Raw genomic sequence first — 20521 nt, 5'->3', positions numbered from 1 at the left:
TTGCGAAGTTGTAGTGGCGTCCGATATGATTTTTCAACGGCATTTTTCTTTTTCCGAAAATGCGCGATGTATAGTGCTCGCTAGTAATTTTGTATCAACTATACGTACGCGCAATTGAACACCTCAGTAAATTAAAGTTAATTAAAGACAAGATGAGTGACGCGAATTGTATAAATATAGTCGTGTAAGAAGGTAGCGAAAAGTAAAATTCTGTAAATAATTGTGAACATACTGTAACCAAATATCAAGACGGAATAAAGAGGAAGCTTCGTGTCGCATATGAAGCTGCAAATAAAATCTTGTATGATTATATTATTGCGCAGAAACCTATTTGTGTTTTTGATATCACATTATGTTCTCTCGAAGTTAATCTCTTATGTTATAAAACTAATTATATTTTCTCATAATAATATTAAAATATATATTTTCTCATATAATACCGCGAAAAAATAATCTATTAATGATAATATTATTTTATCATCATTACATTACACATTAATAGCTTTTTTATATATTATATTTCTATTTTAGATATCTGCAAATTTTAACTCTTTCGTGCAGTTTTGCATACCGGAGAAAATTCCAGCACGGAGAGAGGTAAGTTTTTGCATAAAATGTTTAATATAAGTAGACATGCCGGAATTTTGATATCCTTCTGTCAAAATTCTGTCAATACTTTAAATTTTTTGAAATGAATGTTATGTGAAAAAAACCAACATGGAAGATTTTTAGCGACGATAGTAAATGATGAAATTCGGTATCGTTTCCACCATTATGCGAAAAAAATCATAAATGATTAGCCAAAGCGAGAGAGAAGAGATCATTTCTGAAATATTTAGATACTACATTGTACTCTGCCTCGAACTCACGTGTATTAATAATGCAATATTCTGGAATTTAATATTGGATATACTCGTACTCGTAAATTCAAGCAGAAAAAGAGCTGCAGAATCTTTGCAAATCGACAAAGCGCACTAGATACAAACTTTCAAATCGCAAAAGCCGAGGAAAACTTGAACCTTTCTTTGTTAATCCTGAAAAACTTTGTCTTATCAAAATAAACAATACGTTTTATGTTATTTCTCTCAGGATAAAATAAAAGTCTCATATCAAAATCAGCAAACTATTAATTTGTGTATCAATGATGTTATAAATTTCGATAAAAATTATTATTAAATTAGATCTTTGAGTAAAAACAATAAATAAAATCGTTTTCACAAAATATGTTTCTGAATATAATATTCAAATTTGCTTTTATATATACATATTTTGTTATGTCATAAAAAAAAATAAAGGAATATCAAATATTATAATTAAAAAAATATATATATATATATTTTTTTATATATATATATATATATATATATATATATATATATATATATATATATAGTGTAGTCATAAATATTAGTGTATTGTACATATTTTTGTATTGTATGTTATTCAAACTAATTATTATCGATTTTTAAATATGCAAAATGTGATAAATATATGAGCAAAAATATATTTTCCGAGTAAATTGTTTTCATATCTATTTGCGTATCATTTATTTATCCTTTGTTAATATATTGGAGTTTGTATTTTAATAGACTGAATATATTATCTCACATAATAGGAATATTCTTCTTCTTATGTTATACAAAAATAATCTCATTATATAAAATAGCTCATTATATTGATTATCCTCTGACGTCAATTACGATTTTTATCACTACGGTCCAAGCGAAACGGTAACAATATTTCCGATAAAGCATATTTTTATATAAATATCTCTGCATCAAAATATTAGCAATTCTTACGGAAAATTGACATACTTTAGATGATATTTTGTGAACTATATTGATATGCGTCGATTTACTTACGTTCTATATATTTTATCTTTGTAAAATATTGTATAAGGTATCATTAGATATCTTTTTCATCAGCTTTTTTTACCACGTTGAATATAAATATTTGAAATCATTAAGTATTCAAACTAGATGCCTTGATATTTTTGCGAAAAAAATTTATTTTCAAAATCTATAATAAACATTTAGTTAATAATTTCCGAACATCGCGTGCATAGTGCAATATAAAACAAAAATATATAACAAATTCGAAAAAATAGAACATTATTTTAACAAACTATAAAAAAATATTATTAGCAACTATATTACGATGCAATCGCGAGATTATGATCGCCAATAATAACATGTCAAACGCGTGTCGGAGAGCGTTTTACATTTTGGCTTCAAAAAGAAAAAAACTTTAAAAAGGAAAAGATGTTACTTTGAAATATTCGTGTATCAAATATACGAGTCTTTTCTCGAATATACTTTGAAAATATATCCAGCGAGTGGACGAAGCGGCGAAGTATATACATGCGCTGCGGTTAGTTATATGGATTTCCACGGAGGATTACAGACGGACGCCAAGAGTTCAACGAGGCAAATGGAAAAATTCGCTCGATATTATTTCAAAGTTCTTTGAAACACGGGGTAGATATGCCAGACTCGCCCGGTCTCTCACGCACGTGCGGCGTAGGGTAACAGTCAAACACTTGGCACCAGCCGGTGCCGGGTATGTGACATGAATATTTGTTTCTAATAAGATATGCCGCTTCGCTAGCGCCATTTGACGTACCTCTCGCTGTGCTTACGTTACAACTATCGTTCGCGCGAAACGGTATCGATCAATTCCTTAATAGAGGTAAAATGAACGTAATCGGATATCGAAGGTATATTTGAACGATTTGTTACTCAATGAACCACTTATACAATTAACAAATTTATGCTGCAAAGATAACTTCACATACATATAAATATTCATATACATATAAAGCTTACAGATGCTCTCGTAATATGAAAATATAAAATAATTTAAGAAAATGTAAATTGTAGAAAATGTCGAAATTAAAAAATATTATTGAAAAGAAAGAAAATTGCACAAAAATACGTAAGAAAATAAAGATCAAATTTATTTGTCAATTAATGATTTTCATTTAGATATATATAGTGGAGAACTTTTTAAGCTGATGAAGAAAGCTATAAAAAAAACAAGTTCAATATTGCTTCGATGCAAATTTTATTTTAATACTGAATTTTCTATCTTTACTGCAGAGTAATATTCATTATACCATTTATCATATCAATCTTCATTAAATAATGTTTATTGCAATGATTTCAATTTCTTACTGCATTCAATAAACATTTGAAACAAGATACGCAATTGTAAGACACAGCTCTAATGCGGTTCTGAGAGCAAAGCATGTAAATTTCGCCGCGCTTGCATTACATCAACTAGGTATGGGATCTAGTTTCCTCACTGGATTTCGATTACGCAACCATTGCTGCATGAGGTTTATCTTGCAATATTACATTAATTGTTTATTTTTCCATTAAACGAGCTTTTTATATACAGCCTTTCTTCAAGATTTTACATATATTATATAAGAGTTTTAATTCTTAATATAATCTAATATTATATGTATACATATATGTAAATCCCCCCTCCCCCCTCCCGATGAAGAAATTAATCTCTCAAAAGATATATTGACTCGCGTGCACGCGACTGCGCGAAGGGAAATTTCGAAAACTTGCGTTTAACAAGTAGTATCCAATTATTGGATACTAATATTGTTTCGCGTGTATCGATTCTTTAAGGCAACTCATAAGATGATTATCCTGAAGACCTGGAAATACGCGAAATTCTACGCACATAGTTTCCCTTATACCGTACACTTCCCGTGGAATTTCCCTTCAAGGCATCGACTGGAAATGCTAACAATTGGCATGCTAGCAACAACGAGAACTAATAATCTCGAGAGAGTCTTCTGACTGATATCCGGAATGTTTAATTAAGATTTGGGAATAAAATTATATATATATATATATATATATATATATATATATATATAATGAACAAGAATTTTACGATGCATGAATATAAGCTATAAATATAACAGAAATAAATAAAATTTTAAAATTATCTCTCTTCATTCTGTCTCACTCAACATTGTCTAACAGCGGAATCGTCAACAAATGAGCACGTAGGCAAGGCAGGTAATTCTTTCTCTTTCGCCTTGGAAATTCGCGCAGCATTTATCTGTGACATCGCGGCTTTGCGACGTCGTCGTCGAACCTCTTCCACCTAGGATTAGCTAGACGCGCTCTGCTCAGGTGGCGAAAGGAGAGATCACGAGCCTTTTATGGGGATGCTTCGCATCGCATTAACGACGAGATGGATCACGTCCCTCCACGCTCGTAAAGTAATGCGCGCCGGACTTTGTTTAGCTTCTTCCCCGTGAAAGTGCACGTAAGCCGTTTCGTATCTCTGCCTCTCTGCTTTTTCATCCCCTGTTTCCTCTCTATCTATTTATCTATCTATCTTTCTTTTCCTCCCCTTTCAACTCCGATCAACCTTCTCTCCTCGGACGACTTTTCACGTTTCCCTTTCTCTCTTTTTTTATTTATACGTCTCCCTTTATGTGGTAGAACACTCCTCCCGCGTCCGACTATCGTCGTTCGGCACGGTCGTCACAGTCGACGGAAGCAAATTGCATCCAGATCCTTTTCTTTCCCTCGGTATTACGCATGTGATGAGTTCGGCGATCCTCGAGCGCGACACGTACGCGAATCCTTGTCTCACTTCCCCAATTTATTTAATCCGCAAAAATAACAAAGAACTTTAAATAGTAATTATTATGACAATGTATATGCAATATTTAATTCTACATGGAATGTTTTCTTAAATTAGATTAGTCTTCCGGTACTTGATCAATTATTGCACATCGTGTTAAACTGGTTTTTTCTAAGTTGCATTTAATCTCATAAAAAACAGCTAAAGAAATTTAATATATATATATATATATATATATATATATATATATATATAACAAAATTTAATTATAGCTATTAATAAAATATTTATAGAATCTTTATCATTTAATATATAAAAACTAATTTTATTTTTATAATTACAAAATAAGTAATTGATCCCATGGCATGCTTTTCTTATAACTTGTTAATTAATCTAATTCTTTTATCAATAAATCAACATGCATCAATTTTTTTTCATCGACATTTTTTCAACAGAAAAAAACATATTGATTAATAAAAGAATGATTACCCTCTTCTTTCATATTAGATGGAATTAAATAATCTGTCGCGTTTTCAAAAAAAGCAAAATTCCAACATTATTAATCTATTTTTTCGTCTCTTGTAGTTTTACCTGCTTTATGTCACTTTTTTATTATCGCATGCAACGAATCTTTTCCTCTGCTCTCGATCTTATTTTGCTCACCTAAAATACGCCAAGAACACAATTCGACCTGGTTAGTAATTACCGGGAATATCTCTCGACTTGGCCACTTGGGCCAATGTTGCCTCTCAGTTTACTCTCATTCTAATGCGAGATGCGCGCGCGTAAATAAATACAGAAATTTTATTTTCCGTTTAATTCCAAGAAGCTTCAATTTATTGGGGAATTTTTAACTTGAAACTCTTTTACCTTTTTAAGATGTTCCATATCAAAATTAAAAAATTGTATAAATAATAATTCGTAATCTTTTTTCTTATTTTTCTTGGAAAACCATACCCCCATAAAGACAAATCAGTTTTTAAAGTTAAAAAAATGAGTTATGTTCTGTACTATATATATATTAATAAGCATGACATCTGTGACTCTATTTGTCTTCATTTTAAAGAAGTAGTTTCTTTTTAAAAAAGGGTTAATGCGTTTTTGTGTAAAAAATCCTTTAATTAAAATTCGACTGTTTTTAAATCCAAATATCTGTAACGTCGCACGACGATGATCCATTTCGATCTAATTTATCGATCGACTTCGGTGTTTTGAATAAAACCGCTAGATAAATCGCCGATCATATGATCATCACAATATTTCAACAATATCGAACCATATATCGCACGCATTGATTCGCAATCGCAAATTTATTCTTGAAGTTTGATCAATTCGATAATCAGAACATATTGTAATGATTATTACCAAAAAAAAAGTTTTATATTTCAATTTATCTTTTAAATACTCATTCCGTCGTTGTTTGTCAGTTAAAACTTGTTTATATTATATATAAAAAAGTTTATTAAAAATTATATATAAATTCCATGCAATTGTTAAATTAACAAATATACTATATGATTTAATAGTTCTTATATTTCTTACATTTCTTAAGAATACTTATATTAACGTAATATTAATATATCATAATTATAAACAAAACGTTGCAATCACCAAAATTTATTTATTAGACTGTAATTTTTTAAAGCTTATTTTTAAAAATTGACCCTAACTAAATTCTAACTGCAAAAATGTGATTATAAATATAGACGTAAGAATTTTTCATAAGAAGAACGCAATGGTATAAGATCCATTTCTGTGCATTGATGCGCTAATAATTGATTATCGATTGACTGTCACGATTGACACGATAAATTGCATCTCGACCTTCTTTTCTTTCCCATTGGTATGCTGACCGCTTGTGATATGTCCACTTGTCAAACGAATATGACTTTCGGTATCTGGACATAGCATTTTAATTAATAAAATCGATCGTAATGAATAATCCAGTTGTCAATAACGACATTTAATATTTACTGAAAAAAGTAGAATTCAAGAAAAGAACGGATAGAATTGCAGATGCACGCGTAATTTATACAAATATTATATACGTTGAACAATACTTGACATATTACTTTGGAATTTTTATAGCTATAAATATATAATATTATCTTAAGACTCTGTTTCTAACCGACAAAATGACGTAAATTCAACCGCGTATATGGACGTATTCAACGTCTTTCTTGCTAGTAAAAGTGAACCAGCGCGTGCTGATAAGACGATTTCGTTTGTGCGCGGAGGAAAATAATCCTGAGTTATGCGATACCTCGCCATCCTCGAAATACTTTTTGAGGACGACCCATTTCGATACGGTTAGTGAAAAATGACACGTCGACTATGGGGCAAGCATTTTATAACCGGTGAATAAAACTACAATTTTTAATATGGAAAAATATTAATTTTTGATGACGGTATACATATATTAACAAAAGTTTTAAAATCAAAATCAAAATAATTTAAAGAAACTCGTAGCTGTTAGTTGATGACAATAAATATATTCTTTTATATGACACACAAAAATTTCTTTTAAACTCATTTTTTCTACGTTCATTAATTTCTGCATTATGTTATAAATTTCACTAATTTCTATGTTCGGTTTTGGTAAATTAAAAAATTATTTCATTGCAAAGAATCTCAATTACGTTAAAACAATTCAGATTTCCATTTGCTGCATATACCGATTAAACTATCAGACTTCTTTCCCAGGCAGCTTTACAATCCGTTGAGAGCAATCCTCGTGACTTAAGTTTGCGGTCGCGATGCCGAGAGGCGAGAGAACCCTGCCTAGAGCTAACTATTATTGGCGGATTTTGAAGAGAAAAGGACGGCATATATCTTCTAAACGAGGCAATTAGAAACTATGGATGCCGAATTTATCTTATTAGAATGCTCGTCTCATAATTCTCTTGATATAAAAAAACAGTAACAAATTTATCAGAATCGTACACTATATATATGTATATACAACTTCAAATACATTGCGATAACAAAAAAGTAAAAAATGTGATCTCGTAAAAAATAAATATCTAAATCAATTTGTATTAATACTTTGAAATTTTGCAAAAAAATTACAGAAGAAATTATTTTTTAACTGTTTGTTAAAACGCCAAGCTATTAACAATAACAGCTGTTTTCAAAGTCTTAGTCGTCCGTATTCATTACATCTTGCCACTCGTAAAAGAGCGCACTAAATAAAACCAAAGAAATAAATAAGATTCATGGCGGCTGCGCGGAATTACGATTAATCGACAATGACAACCAAGAAGGAGAATCAGCGTAAAAGAGGAAAATGAAAAAAAAGGAAGAAGACGCAGCATCGTCATTATTATAAATGAGATTTACATTGCCTGACAGACGGCCGAATATTTCAGTAGGTAAACCAATATATCCTCGCTTGCGCGCATACGCCCTCCCTCCTCCATCTGCACATGCAAATAAAGCAGGTTGGCCAGTACGTGGCAAATATTTATTTAGACTTTTCGTCGACGTGCCGGCTCTCAGGATTGCATCGACGGCAAAGACGGTACGCCCCGTCAGAAAATCTTACCAATTTTAATATCATCCTATATTTGCATGACATATATTATAATGCGAGACTATACGTGAAAATGTGCGACATCGCGACAAAAAAAGAGTACCGTTTTCGATCGAGAAAAAAATGATTTTAATTCGTCGCGATATTTCGGGACGTCCGCATATTATAGTTAAAATTTGTTCGGAATAATATTGCTGTACAATAATAGAAATTGCAGAGATTAAATTAAAGATCAGAAGCAAATAAAAAAATTAATTATTCTGTTAATATATGCAATCGCAGGACAAAACTATATTTACGCGATGCAAGTCAATATACTCTTTCACACACACACACACACACACACACATACTTTTTTTATACATATTCTTCTAAAATATTAAAATGAAAAATTAAAATAGAAATCAAACTGAAAAGTTACTTAAGCACACTAAAATAATCTGTTAAATTAATTTGTTAATTATCCGCCAATATCCATTAATTTAATAGAATTGCCTTTACACAAAACTGCTTTTAATAATAACTATTATAAATATTATAAAATTGTTATAATGCGTTCGCAATTCACATATTTTTATAACAATGAAAATTCTTGACTGTGCTATTAAAATTATAATTAAAATCAATAACGTTGCATATTTTGTGTATGTATATTTTGCATCAGCATAGCACTCGTATTCAAAAAAGATTTGCACCACCACACAGTGTAAGTAAAACAACAGACAAGTTTTCATACATCGTGAAGGCAATGTAATTTCTTTTTTGTCCAAATAAAAATTAAAAGCAAAAATGTATTAAAAATATACGCTAAATTAAATAAAATTTTATTTTTACGTCAATCTAAATGTCATTGTTAAGAAAAATTGCTTCTCCTTTATGTCGTTCTAAAGTGGATTTTACTTGCAAATTTCTTCTCGCGACAGCAGGTGAAGCATGTACAGACGATTTTATTTTTCTTGTCTACTCGTTATCATGTGATGCATTGAGCTATCATCGTCTTTTTATTTCATAGCAATCATGCGGACAGAACGAACAATTATTAAACTCACAGCGCCGACAAGAGTCGCTTCGTGCTCAGCAATTTCAGTGTGTCGCGTTCTTTCATTACGCTGAACATTATCGACGAGTAACACCGACGAGCTTGTTAAATTTTAGCTGATGTACATTCGAAATATTGTCAATAATGCTCCACGACGAGCGCACATTATTTCAGTTAAAAATAAAATCGATTAAGTAATAATCACGTTACATCGTTTCGGATATTTATATAAATTTGGCGATTTTTTATGTTACATATAAGATCTAGCATATGCATTATCTCTTCTTCAATTACGAAAGAGGTTGCTATATTTACTCTCTATGTTATTGCGTTTATTCTATGTGATATTATCAATGTACGCTATATTAGCAATATAATTACTTTACTTGTTGTATCAAGTCACAGTATCATTATTTTAAAAATCATTGTTCGCCGTATCAATAAATCTCGATAGCTTTTTGCTATAAATTTTTCACATTTTTAAAATGTTTCAATATTTTAAATATTTAAGAAATACTTGAATAAGCCCGTTTTTTATTGAATCAAACAAACGGCAAAATAATAGCAGAAAAGACTTTCTTCTTTTTTTTTTTGTAGATTGGGGAATAATCGGAAGTTATCGATTGACGCGAATATCGGAATCGGAATATCCGGGAGACGAATGCACAGTTGGAATTGAGAGTCCTGTGAGCAAAGTGAGAACGGCAAGCGCAAACCCAAAGAAGAGGGCTCGAAGACTGAAAGAAAATGATCGAGGAGGGCTCATTGATGCCGCGGCACAATGGACGGAGTTCACTTTCTTCGACGAGCCTCGTTAATCAGCAGCGCGATTACCGATTACCGATTTTCTAAAGAAGAGAGGGAAGTGCTGCAATTTCTTATGTATCACCTATTAACATGTATAATAGTTGTCGGCATGGCAAATAATATAAAATAACATTAAAGCATCCAACTAATTAACTTCGCAGTGATAAACGCATAATTTTGTAAGACTAATGTCAAATAATTTTTTCTAGATTTTCACCAATCTAAAATTAATATTTTGCTATAATAAAAAAATTGAGACAAATTCTTTGTATATGCAAAATGTAATTTATATCTATGTATAGAACATATGACATATACATTACATATGTAGAAGCTATGAATTGTATTTTGTCGCAGTATGCATTTAATTATATTATTCATATTTCTTATAGAGTTAAGAGATTTTTTAATGTTTAAGTTTCACTATCATTTTGTTAAGACTTTTTCATTCGCATACATATCTTGCAAGTAGTTAACGCATATTATAATCAATATTCCAACTCTGCACTTTTATACGTATGCTTACATGAATCTTTCGAGATACAGGATCGATGCGAACATTACCGGAGCATAAACGCATTTCAAATTGATCGACAGAAGCGCGAAGGAGCGGAGGCAGAGAAGGGAAAAAGATTGATGATTTCGCGGTGAAAATAAAAAAGAGCCGCGGGCTTGCTTACTTTTGTCTCGAGCCTAGGAAATTTTCCAAGTTATATCATTAATTATATCGCGATACGGTTGATTTACATCGGCAGCGGAGCGCAGGTACGGTCGATAGTTTCGCGACGTCGATGTCGGCTTACAGTAATGATTCACTGTTCGCTCGTTCGCTCGTTTCGCGAACGGGCGGCGCGCGAAATTATTTAAAAATCACCTCTTCACTCGCGTCGCGCTCTTATTTAAGTCGTGTACACGCTTCGGGGAGACTTGTTCGGACGCGGTCCCAGGTGGATTGCAGTATTCTCCTGTCAGGCCGCGGCCTATTAATTTTGTCGCGCTAATCTCCAATCTGCGTCTCCTTACTTCGCAAAGTATTACGTAGGATCCGTGACTCCAGCCGCGACAAGCAATACTCGTTATAATAAATCGTTTTGCGTCCTAATCCCCGGGCCGCGAGATTTCCTAAACGCAACTTGTGTTCTGTCAGATCTCGGAGACGTACCGGATCTCCTGCACGAATTCTGATAAATGTACAATTTGACATCTTCTTCGATTGTATACACGATCAAAATATACATTTCAGTTTGCAGCTTCTTAGAAAAATAACATTTTCTCTAAGGGACAAAATTTTTGTGCAATATCCAGCAGCAATTATGACTTTTTAATCAACAAGATATCGTCAAAATAAAATTTATTTCAAAATTAAAAGATAATTTTTGGCATCTAGGTCAAATATTCAGATATGGTTCACAATTTTTGTTTCAATTTGTAGCGTGAAATCTTCGAAGTAAAATTAAAAAAAAAACTATGTAAATAATCATAATCAAATAAAATTAATTGTATAATAAAGCTAAAAAAACATATAACAAGTTTCTTTTATAAATTTGATCTTTTCTGTACAAGTAGCAGTTTGATTCTTCGGCTTGCTTATTACTTAAATAATGCATCCAAGAGTTACAAGTTTTATTTCACTGTATCTCCAAGCTAATCGCATTGGAATGATAAACATGCTCCGCAATTGTAGAGTTGTTGTTCGAAAAAAAAAAAAAAAAGAAGAAATATATCATAATCCTCTCGTCGAGCAGGAAGAATGTAAGAAACACTTTACGCAGCGTAGCGAGCGTCATTAAAGACTGCTTTAACATTTAAGAACGTCGAGAATTCTCTCCTTTAAAGTTTCTCCTTTGCGACCGTTAACAAAAGTGTCGCTTACCTCTTGTTACATTTATAAAACGGCCCGTGATATTTTGAAACGCGATGCATACCGTCGACAAAGAATACGGCAATTGTCTGTTACATATATATTTCTCAAACGAGCATGCAGTAAGATAAACAGCGTTTTTAATGCATACGACTGAATCGCTCTGAATACAGTTAAGATTACAATACAGTTAAATTTCATAAACTCTTATATTTTACTTGTATTTTGATCCAAGTTAAAAAAGTATAAATTAATATTTAAAAATTAAATAAAGGGTAGGCTGGAAGATACAAGCACAAATTATCAATAAATACTCACACATGTGCATATAAATAAATAATTTTGACATGTATATACATAAGTTCATTGATTTTTAAGCTTAATCTTAATTGATGTCCCATATATTTGATCAGGCAAGTATTGCATGCTAAATATAAATCTCACAATGAAATCTATATATAAACTTCAATAAAAGAAGATTAATGTTCTATAATTTATTTAAGAAATCGGAAGAAAATTATTTTAAGAAAAGCTGGAATTGTATAACTGCTCTTATATTCTGTTGGGGAAAATCAATTCCGTATTGATCGACGAATCCACAATGAATTTATAGAAAGAAATTATTAATTTACAATCACGGAGATCGGAAACGCGACTTTATTCATAGCGTTCTAATTATTTCGCGTCCACCACGGCGGAAGTGTCTTGACTGGTCGTCAATGTGCTCGGCTCGTCCCGCTAACAACCGTGCTACAATTTATGATTGGTTTCGCGGCGTACCGCGAGGTGGAAAAAAGAATGACGATAGAACGAAACAAATTATTTCATTGAATATTCAACAGTTGCCAGAAACAGATCCGTTATTCAATGGTTACACCGGCCGTGTGCCGATCGCGCGCGCCAACATGCTCGGTCGCCACTCAAAATATGTATTTTCCGTTTGTATGGGAAAATAAATAATATTTGTCGCCGACGCAATTCTCGCGCGCGATTGCGCGTCGCGACGGCCGCGAAATATTTATCGGGGGAAATATTGGCCGAAAAATATCTATAGGATTCTCTCTCACCCCTACATACGCTTGTGTTATGTATATATATATATATATATATATATATATATATATATATATATATATATATCGGTAGTATGTAATTATGGTAGATAAACGCACGATTTAATCGGATGTGACATGTTTTGAACAAAATCACAAGGCAACGTGAGCGGCAAATTGTATTTTTCTCGAGTGATCGGCATCCACGCGCGTGTCACTTATCGAGTATATTATATTTTGAAATATCTGCCGATGAGAAGCATCTGTTTTTCGAATGCATTCGAGAGCAACATGTTGTTCTACTGAACCGTATCGGATGTCCAAAACGCATATAATAGTTTTTATTCCGTACATCATGTTTAAAACACATTTACTTCAATGCACAACGACATTATGTATTCTACTGGCAGTAGTACATTACAGAGTTATTTAATATCGAGCTTGAAATTAGTTTCAGTTTCGCACGATTCGTCGGCAAGTCAATTGCAAACTAAACTCATATGATTGAAATTAAAAACAACAATTTTTCCAGAAACAAATAAACCAATATTAAATTATTTTAGACTAAACAATATATATAACTCTGCTAATATATAAAATATGATAATCTTTGAGCCTCTATCTCTCTCTGTTTAACAATTATTTATTTAAAATATCATTTTATTAATTGAAATAATTATTTAATCAAGAAATAGTCTAAAATATTTTGCAAATAAGGCAATAATCTTATCAACAATTCGATCGACGTGATCGCAGTTTTCATTGTTAAGGGCCGCTCTAATCAGAGATCAGGGATGAAGCCCGAAGAGTCGCGGACGCATCAAACGGAACATCTCTCTCGCGTCGCTTTTTGCCCCTAAACCGTGAAATTTTCGCTTTACAAACTCCCAAGCAGTTTATTGAATTATTCACCAGATAACGAGCCCGTGCTGGGCCGCCTAAGAGAGAAGACAATTACCAGGAAACAGCTCGAGATAACAACAACAACAACAACAACGACATCCTCGACAGTCAGCCGGTGTCGCGGGACTTTGTCGGATACGGCGCCGCGACATCGCACCACGACTACGACGACGATGATGATGATGACGTCGAGGGAACGGGGTTGCGACGCCCACCAGGCAGCCATTTACCGGAGAACATCCGACGCGCGCCGTTATCTTTATAGTTCGACGGTAGTATCGCGATCGGCCGCGACTGTTAATTAACGCGGCTTCTTTCGCGGGAGATTGAGACTGGAGAATCTTGCGCACGCATTCGTCCGTTTTCTCGCGTATGCGGATGTACGCGAGCGCGTTCGCATATATGTGTGCACGTATTACATGCGTGTGTGTTATAGACTGCAACTTGTGGCGAAATAGGAAAATCTCGGATTGGTATGGACGGGGTCGTCTTCCGCAATCTCGCGAACCGCGTTATTCGCCGCACGCTCAGAAAATCGCGAGTTCCTCCTTGTAAATTCCTACATTTCTTATCGAAGAATTAGAATCGAATTGAATACGCTATTACATTGTTACGTAAGGTATTAATGTTGATTTAACATTGATAAGCATTTGAAAAGCATTCTGTTCCTTCTTACAATTTTCAGTGCCCGATTTTCAACCGAGATAGAAGCGGTCGCAAATGTTATCCTTCCAAGCTAGACTCATCAAAGTCCAAGCGCAACCTCGGAGCGTCTCTCCTCGCAATTTTCATTCTTATACAATTCTCTCTCATTGCCTTCTTTAACTCGCAACGCGACCGGGGCACGACGCTTCCGGCTTCAGGAATGCTGTTACGCGGAAACTTGTCGCAAAGTCGGTACGTGCAATACTTTGAGGTCTGATTAAGCCTTGTGTGTGGTCGCCGCTGAGAACCCGGAGTGATGCTAATTAGTTTCGCCAGAAGAGGCGACCCAGTATATCACAAAATTTGCGAGAGACCACGTGCGTCCCGGCAAAAACAGGAGGAGGAGGAGAGATGAGCCTGTTAGTTCGCGCTTTGCGGTGGCATCATTATTTTTACCGAGGATTCGCGTAATTCCATTATCATTCCGGGACTGAAATCGGCACCCGAATTGTCGTACGTACGGTGCGCTCTTTTTGAAATTGGCCGGACGCGAAACGCGGAGAGACCTGCTACCGTAGCGAGCCGTTGAAAATTACGAGCAACAAGATACGATAGTTACCGCGCACAGTCATCGTCGCGGTAAAGCGAGGCAACGAAACTTGCGGCACTTGACAATAAACCTCCAACAATTCCACGTTTATCGCGGCTTTTATGCTCGCGGTCTTTACGAAACTTTACGGTATTCATCGCGCGCGGTTATCGGAACCGAGGAAATAACGATGCGTATTTGCGTGGCCCATCCCGTGGTCGTGATGTTTGTCGAGTTACGGTCAAAGAGATTCTCCGGACACTGTTGTTTCGTGCAACTTGTATACACACAAATCGACGACTGGATACATATGGTACTTATCGCGCAGTGTACGATGTAGATATTTGATTTTCACGGTAACATTCTCAGAGACAACTCAAAACGATAACAAACAAAAGCGTAAAATTTCATAAACAAACATTAACGCGAGAGACGCGACGACAATAAATGCGGCGAATCCTCTCGCAGATATTTCTATACCAATACATTGAAAGGCGAAAAGCGCCACGAGAAAGATCTTAACCGTATGCATCTCGAAATGCGTTTGCACAAGAAGCCTTTCCTTTTTTGTTCACAAACGTCGCTCGCAGCGACGGTTCGATATCACAAGGATCTGAATGCGGAAAGCTCCGTGCATGCGTCATTCTATTGCAGGAACTGCGGCTCAGAAAGCGGTTGACGTTAGGTGTCCCGGATAATCGTGCTGTTCCGGCAGCAGAAACTGTTGCTGCTGCAGCAACCCGGCCGTAACAGTAGCACGCAGATGTCATCGATGCACTTCGTGTTTCGAGCAAATGGGATTAACGTCGCAACAACGTCTGCATCCGATATTACTGCTTGTATTTGTCGATTATTATATCTTGAGAACGAGAAACTATTTATACCTCTGTTAAATTCTTTTGTCTCATTTTTTTAATCTTATATCACGTAATTATAAAACATTTCTCTCTGGAAAATCTCGATTACAAGCGAAAATTTTAATATTTATGTAGTACAAAAAATATATTTCATTGTAATATAAATATAAATGTATATGATAATAAGTAATAAAATAATAAATAACCACACTGTATCCATTTTGAAAAATACCAAAATTCAGTTATCATTTCAAACATAAAATAATCAAAGTAAAACTTTCAAATTTGCATTTGTTTTGCATATTATGTTATCGTAGTCACAAGCATATAAACAGAAAATAAATTAAAATCATCAAAGAAGTACAAAACATTCGCGTAATTACACCAAATGGTAACCGTAATTGCGAGCCGATTCTTCCTTATCTCTCGTATTCGCGCGTTGGGAAACACATAATTATAGCGTAGCCGAAATCGATTGACCCAAGCGCAGTGTCGCGTAAATCCGGTTTAATGCGTATCGCGAGAAGCAGATTTTTTCGGATTTCCGCTGACGGATTCTCGCGAGGTGCCTGGACTTTTAAAGCCCGACGAAGACTTAGGGCAAATTAGAAAACGTTATCAAGACGACGATTCACCGCAAATGAAAATTCCTCTCGTTAAACAGTTTCTTCCAGCTTCGCTACACGATATAGGTAAGTATATATCCGTTAAGTATCTCTGGAAAGTTTTGTCTATAGATTTTAATTTTTCCCAGTCCTTTATCATTCCCTTTTCTTTATTTCCCTAGAAACATTCATCCTTTAATCTTGGCAATCCTCGGACACTCTTTTCAATCCATTTTCTCTTTCTACTTTTGCTTCTCGAGATTTTCCCCACAAAGTATTATTTATCAAAATACGTTCTCCAATGTTACATCCTATTATTTCCGAGTCGCTGCAATTCACTGTCCAATTAAATCGCTGACCTAATTCACTAAACATTCACAGAAGACGATTAATATCGGTGAAAAATTCCTTATTCTCAAATTAATTATACACGATATATATAATTGTCAAATATAAAAAATTTTTAATGTATTTCATTATTCGCATACCTATTCACATGATTGTCTGTTATTTATGAATAACTGTATTTACAACACAGACTCCTCTGAAGGAGAGAGAGAGCGTATTCGTAGCAATAGCATCAACGTACGTGTCCTCATTTTCTCGCTACTGGGTATAGAATACGAGCGCGCGAAAACTCGATCCGTCCGTATCTTTGGTTCCATTCCCTTTTCACCCTTTCGCCGTTTTGTCCCGCCACGTCTATTTCGCACGCTTCCTTTAGCTTCCTACGAATCGTCGCGTCCATCCATTTTCATTCTACGTCGCTATTCGCATTTCCGTTCCCGCGCCTCCCTCGCCGCCAGCTTCTTTGTCCTTGGTGCCGGCCGGTGGATATCGCAATGTGTTTAGCCGAATCCTTTCGACACGCGCCTGTCAAAGTGAGCGCGAAGCGTCGGAGCGCCGCGGGCTCCTGTGATTAAAGAAAATTACGGGGCAGTGGATAATTACAGAGGGTGAGTGCGCGGACAGAGCTGACTGAAAGAGGGCATGTGGCAACCCCGTTCCGCCCACACCTCACTCACCGCCGCGAAATTCCGTCGCCTCTCGCGGCTAGCCGCAGCAGCATCCTCCAGTACTGTACTGAAGGAACAAGGATACTGGACACCGGCGGTCTCGGTGTTCGTTTTCCGCCGGAAAATGCTTCCCTCTTTCCCCTCCCTTCTCTCTCTCTCTCTCTCTCGTTTTCTTTTTTGTTAGATCGAATTTTGCGGCTAAACGGCCGCGATACGCATATAACTTGGAACGTTGTAATCGTTCATCGGGAAAATTGTTATCGGTAATTTCAGAGAGTAATAATCGAGAATATAATCGATTCCGAAAATTATGAATTTTGTTGGTAAATGCATGCACTGAAGGTGCGATATTTATATACATCGCAGCGTCTTTTACAGACGTACATAAAGGAGAGAAGGATACGCGATGTTTATTAATGTCATTCGATACATCTCATTCTATTTGTAATCCATTTATTGAAAAAATATTTGATTTATTTAGTGAAAATATATGTAAAATCTGTTAAAATATGAGCGCCGTAAATTACGTTATGTTGAAAATTTTCAATCTATACAAAGGATGAAATGTAATAAAAATCACAATCATAAAATCGTATGACAGTCAAATATGGATTATTGCAGAAAATATAGCTGCACCATTTGTTTCCATTAATAGTGCCAGAATCTCTACAAATCTCCCTTCAGGATTATGAAAGTTAAAACTGAAAAAAACAGGATGCTTTGGTATCTACTCATATCCTGCATAGCGGACGACCACAAAATTCTCTTGCTTCCTAGCTAACCGCAACATCATTTTGTCATCCATAGGAAAAAGAACGATAAACGAAAGAGGCGATTTCGCTGTTTTTCTCTCGATAATATAACAATTTAATCTCACATGCCTTCGTACTTTTCCGCGATATCAAGCATAATAAAAATTTCTAAAAGAATCTGACTTGTCATATGACAATCATTTTTAAATAAAAATTGTTCTAATATACATTTTAGACAAGAACAACGAACATCTTGAATAATAAAAATTTTTATGCACGTCTAAAATAATCTATTAAAATAATATATTAATAAACTCACGCGATATTGATCAATGATAATATTGTGATAGTACTAGAAACAACAATATCTTTTTACATACATCAATTATTTATTTTTTTCGCGCATCTGATTTGTCTCTCCCATTCTTTACGATCCATTAAAATGTTTTGCAACTGAAAATATCAAAGAAAGGAATTTGATGCGATATAGAATAATAATCTTTCAGCGTTCATTTTCTATCAAATTTGCCTGTGCCATAGTAAATCGAATTTCATGGCTAAATGGCTCTTTTTGACGCCGAAATAATAACCCAGATTTAACCGTTATATGTCCATGGAGTGCAAAAATAGTTAATACGCTCTCGCGAAAAATCTGCGCATCCTCGTACTATATTGATGGCCGAATTTTTTTTTTTCTTTGATAATGCAACAGAAAGCGAAAGATAATTGGCAATTTTCAATTTGAGTAATTGTATCGCGAATCTATAAATACACGACGATTACCAGGAACGCTTTTCACACAAACAGCATTGTGAATCTAATTTAAATAAATTCAAGACTTCTCTTCAATCTATCGATCGATTTTATTATATTATTATGATAATATAGATTGTGATGCGACATAAATGCGCGAGTAATTTAAATTGAAAATATTCCTTTTAAAAGAAAAAAGAGGACATTTAATATCCTTTAAAAAGTAGCGTGTCCTTGCCTATATGTGTGGAGTCATGCCATTCAAATTTCATCGCAGGGGAAAACCTGCTCCGCGCGGTATGGCCATTAAAAAATTGTACAAATTCTGAAGATTCTTATATTGCATCAAGTTCTGTGGCGCGGCCGGTCGACATTCTGGGTGACGGAAAAGTGTATTACATATCCGGATTGAGGAGATTGAAAAATTCCCTCCGATGTTACTTGAAAACGTCGCGCGAGGTGATTTTCGAAACTCTCTTTGAACGTAAAAATGCGATAAGCAATACTGCGAGTAAAATTTTCAATTTCTAATCTGCTTAAGTATTATACAGATGCTGCAAACTCTTTGGAAATTCAGTTTTTTTTTTCTACAAGAAGCCTACAACATAAATAAAATATGATTTTATTTTCTATAATTTGCTATCTTGTATAAATCTCCATGAAAAATACATAAGAATAGAAATAAAAAAAAACTAATATTGCACAAAATATATTTAATTTATTATCGCGTAAAATTTAACTTTCTAAGGACACTCGTAGTTTTTGTACATAATTTCCGAGCATAATTTCTATGCTTTCGCTAATTAAAGAGTACACGTTGACGCGACACGTGAAGAAAAACGCGACATCATGGCTTAGGCAACGATGTGACTGAAAGTCAACCGGTGACATATTTGTAAAATAATTGGGCCGCGATGCGCATCCAACACGCGGATGAAAATTTCCACGTTGCTTTCCATTATCGCCTCGTTCTTTAATCACCGGTTGGTAACGCGAATTTTTCGAGATTTACGGTGCCCGAAGAATGAAGAGAGAAAGAGAGAGAGAGAGAGAGAGAATGAGAGAGAGAGAGAGAGAGAGAACCGAGCATTATGGAATTACCCCTGTCGGGACACGTATCACGAAATTATCCCGGCAAATCGGGCGCTGACAGTAATTATGTCAGCGCGTCCTCCTCGTGTCTGTCTCAATTATCCGGCTACATTTCCGAAATTTTCATCCGCTATAACAGCGCACTGTTCGAATCCTTCTACCCTAGCCAATGTGCGGATAACATTGAGAAGATTCGATTTGCGGATTTCTCGATCGATTTTACCCTTTAGTGTCATTTTTTCTTTTTGTCGGAAAAAAAGAATGGCTGTTGCAAAATTCAATCAAAGATAGCTATAATCTTTAAATTTGCAATTTTTTTTTATATTGCTCAAATTGCGTTTAGTAATTAAATTATGTTTATATTTTGTGTAAAAGTAAAAAAAAAATCTTAATGTTAATAA

At 34.5% G+C, this 20521-nt stretch overlaps 1 protein-coding gene and 1 long non-coding RNA gene across 4 annotated transcripts in view; one reads left to right on the top strand and one right to left on the bottom strand.

Moving 5' to 3' along the window:
* Positions 1 to 10220, top strand: part of LOC126851567 (lachesin-like) — a 132661-nt gene extending 122441 nt beyond the window's left edge. Inside the window, exons 12-13 of one of the 3 annotated variants that reach the window (XR_007687704.1) lie at positions 532 to 597; positions 9786 to 10220. The gene's annotated coding sequence lies outside the window, so the exon portion shown is untranslated. The remainder of the gene's footprint in view (positions 1 to 531; positions 598 to 9785) is intronic. The other 2 variants (XR_007687701.1, XR_007687702.1) reach the window with 2 other exon arrangements.
* Positions 1 to 20521, bottom strand: part of LOC126851595 (uncharacterized) — a 282884-nt gene that overhangs the window by 105098 nt on the left and 157265 nt on the right. The gene's annotated exons all lie outside the window — the stretch shown is intronic.

This window comes from Cataglyphis hispanica, chromosome 8 (genome assembly GCF_021464435.1).
Source record: "Cataglyphis hispanica isolate Lineage 1 chromosome 8, ULB_Chis1_1.0, whole genome shotgun sequence".
In the NCBI taxonomy this organism is placed as follows: domain Eukaryota; kingdom Metazoa; phylum Arthropoda; class Insecta; order Hymenoptera; family Formicidae; genus Cataglyphis; species Cataglyphis hispanica.
This window is presented reverse-complemented; position numbering and strand designations above follow the sequence as displayed.